Source organism: Alligator mississippiensis, chromosome 2 (genome assembly GCF_030867095.1).
Source record: "Alligator mississippiensis isolate rAllMis1 chromosome 2, rAllMis1, whole genome shotgun sequence".
Lineage (NCBI taxonomy): Eukaryota > Metazoa > Chordata > Crocodylia > Alligatoridae > Alligator > Alligator mississippiensis.
In genome coordinates this window covers 290,663,851-290,667,123 of record NC_081825.1, presented here as the reverse complement: position 1 = coordinate 290,667,123, position 3,273 = coordinate 290,663,851, and positions in this window count along the sequence as shown.

Below are 3,273 nucleotides of genomic sequence, written 5' to 3'. Positions count from 1 at the left end.
CTCAAGTCAAAACCAGAGCAAATAAGTCCATTATTTTTCAAGTATGCAAGGGGCTGCTATCATTTTGTTTGCATTTTGGAAAAATTGGGCCTTAAAGGTATGTTATACAAGTAGCAACTTCCCATGTCTATAAATCTTGTGGTGCAAACACATTTGATAGGTGTTGCCCTTATTTCTTCACGGGGATAGCAGGATGTTCTCTTGTGCTGGGTGGAATTTCAGATTGATGTCTAGGAGCTGTTATTCATTCAGAGGACAAAAAAGCAGGAGAGGAAGGTGGAGAAGATTGATCGGGTACTTCACATAATTGATACATCGCAAGGTTATACTGCTGGGATGGACTGGTACGGTAGAAGCTGCAAATTATGACAGTGTCTTCTTTCAGAACCAAATCTATTCAGATACATTATATATATATATATATATATATATATATATATATATATAATAATCACCAGTAGTTTGACTTGAAAAGTAATGTATTCCTTCCCCTTGGCATAACTAATGAATGACAGGTGTGGCTAACCAGGTGTAGTCCTGTTTTTCAGAAAAAGGTGAATGTCTGAGAAATACCTTCGTGTTATGCATTTGCATTACTCAACTTCCCTTTGTTGCATACAGGGAATGTGGATATTCACTTCTAGTCACACAAAAAAAGAAAAAGTCTTTCAAAACATTTCCATTTTTTTTGAAAAAATGCAGGAAAGCTGCATTTCACCCACTGTGGAGGGCAACATACTTTGCCACTCATTGCCGCCATGAAGAAACTGGTTGCATTGCCACAATGGGTGACATGTATATGGTCACTGTTGTAAGATTTTCCATGCTGTCCTTGTCTGGGCTGTAGTCAGAGCGCACAGTGAGGGCAGGCCTGGGGAAGTTGCACCTGGGTGACTAAGTGAGAAGGGCTGTGGATCCCATAAGCCCAGTCCATGACCAATGCTCTGAGTGGAGTTTTGTGAGTAGATTTTGTGACATGGTTTGCCAGCTGAAAGAGGAGGCTCTTATGTCTTCTTGCTCTTAGCAGCATGGCCCACTGCTCAACAGCTTTTGGAAGGAATCTGTAGGGGAAACGGGCCAGCACATAACTAGCTTTTTAAAATTATTGAGTAGCTAACTGGGGAAAATTGCTGGAAGGGTTACTATGGAGGGGGCTGGGAAACACCTCTGAAATTCAGACCAAGAAGTCAGGGAGAAGGAAACAGGCAAGAGAAGAAGTCTCTACTAATCAAGGGAAATAAAGAATCAAAATACCCCCTGGAACTGTTGGAAAATCAGGTCAGGAGCAGAGCTATTCATGCATTCACTCTGCTGGAGGATAAGGAATTTTGAAACCCAATTTCTTCTGTGGAAACTTGGCTCCCTGAGGGTGTGATCTGGGCTGTGGGGAGTGACCCACTGCATGCAGAGTGCTGGTTCAGGATCCCTGCTGGACAAGCAGTCCTCATAACTAGCAAAGCAAAACGATTTGCCGGGTTTTGGACGTTCAAGGCAAAAGAAAGCTGGCAGTTGCAAAGAGCAGGCAACCTGATCTGCTATGGAGAGGAGTTCATTTATATCCAAATCAGTCTTATTTGTATGATCAGAGCATGCTGGAGTTGTAGTCATGGACTAAGATCCCAAGGTGGTAGGTGCTATGCCGACGTGGAACCCCTGAGTTTACACGGAAGTGACACAAGATCCCTTAGATGAAAGCAGACAGGGAGGAGAGCAGAAGGAAGCCGTGAAATAATGCCAGTCAGCACAATGAACAATTTTTCCTGTTCCCATGGAAATAGAGACTTTGCAGGAAGTGGTAGGTTCCTGTCAGCATCGGAGTTCAATATTGGGGTGTGGTGGGGAAGGGTTAACCATCCTCAAACCTAAGTCCTCAGAGGATGGTTTCACAGATTTCCTGTTATAGCAGCAGAGGTTCTGAGTGATGCTTCCCACTGTGGGTGGATGTATTTAATCTGGTCTTTTTGAAGTCCTAAGCACCCAGATGCCAAACACCATGTCGATAATCAAAGGCATGCCCCATCCTGAATCCACATTTTCCCACTTATCTTGAAGCAATATTGTCTCCCCCTCATTCATTTATTTTTAAGTCTCTGCAAAAGATGTAGAGAAGAAATGGAAGGAAACCCAACTCAAAAGTTGTATTTGCTCTGTATTTGGTTAGGACTTGGGCTTGGGATCTGTGATTTACAAGTTGTACAGATGCAAAGAGTCTCCAAACTCAAAATATTCTGTCTTTGAATCAGTTAATTTAAAAACAAGCTAAATTCGGAGGGGGTGAAATGCAATAATACTCGACCTGATCTGGGCTGTAGTATCAACACATGTACCTTAGTGCCAGTAGCACAGGTCAGTTCTTACTCTGTAGACCAGCTGGTGAGGTGGAAGGGAGGGGAGAAGGTAAGTGTGTATATACATGTCAACCATTGTACACATGTTCTGGAAAATAAAAAATCATGACACACTGCCTCATGGTGTAACATTGTCATCAGCACCCAGAAAACACAATTCCGGACAGAGGGGGTGGAGAGGAATGTGTCTAAACCCAACAAGCTGCATGTACTGCATGCTCAAAGGGAACAGGTCCAGGCAGGAATGGGGAGGCATATAAACAATCATGTCACATGAGTTCAGATGCAGCCCTGATTCACACTGCAAACAAATCTAAACCTTGAAACCTAGGCTAGCCTGGCTGCAAAATACCATCAAACTTTTCCATCCCCTTTTGGAGGGAAGTAACACAGCATGGAAATTCACAAGCTCGTAAAAACAGTAAAATAGAGTTTGCATCACTTGAAATAGGTGTCCGGAGTATTGTGCAGCAGACCGGGCTATCTGCAGCATGTTCCAAAGAAACTGTCAGTGTCCTTTTAGGGTTTAGCTTGCTCTTAGCTTTCATTTCATTATTTGTCTTTTTTCCAAATATGTCCAGTAATATTTTCTGGGCCCCAAACCCTTCCAGGCAGCGGGGGAAGAACTGTAGATCATGCTACTGAGCTTGTGGCCCAGGTGACATTTTTGGACACCAAACAAGCCACGAAGAATTTGGGGTGCACTTACTGGAAAGGGTAGTGTTAGAGTGATGTAGCCATGATGGTCCAGGAATTATTTGAGGCAAGGGTTTCTTAGGGTGATATCTTTTATTGGACCAACTGCATATTTGGGATAGGATCCCACCATTTGTTTTCCACCATGGAAACACATCCCTGTTTCAAGTATGGATATTTAGCATTTAGAAATGAAAATTACCCCTCTTGTCTTTCTAACTAATTCTAA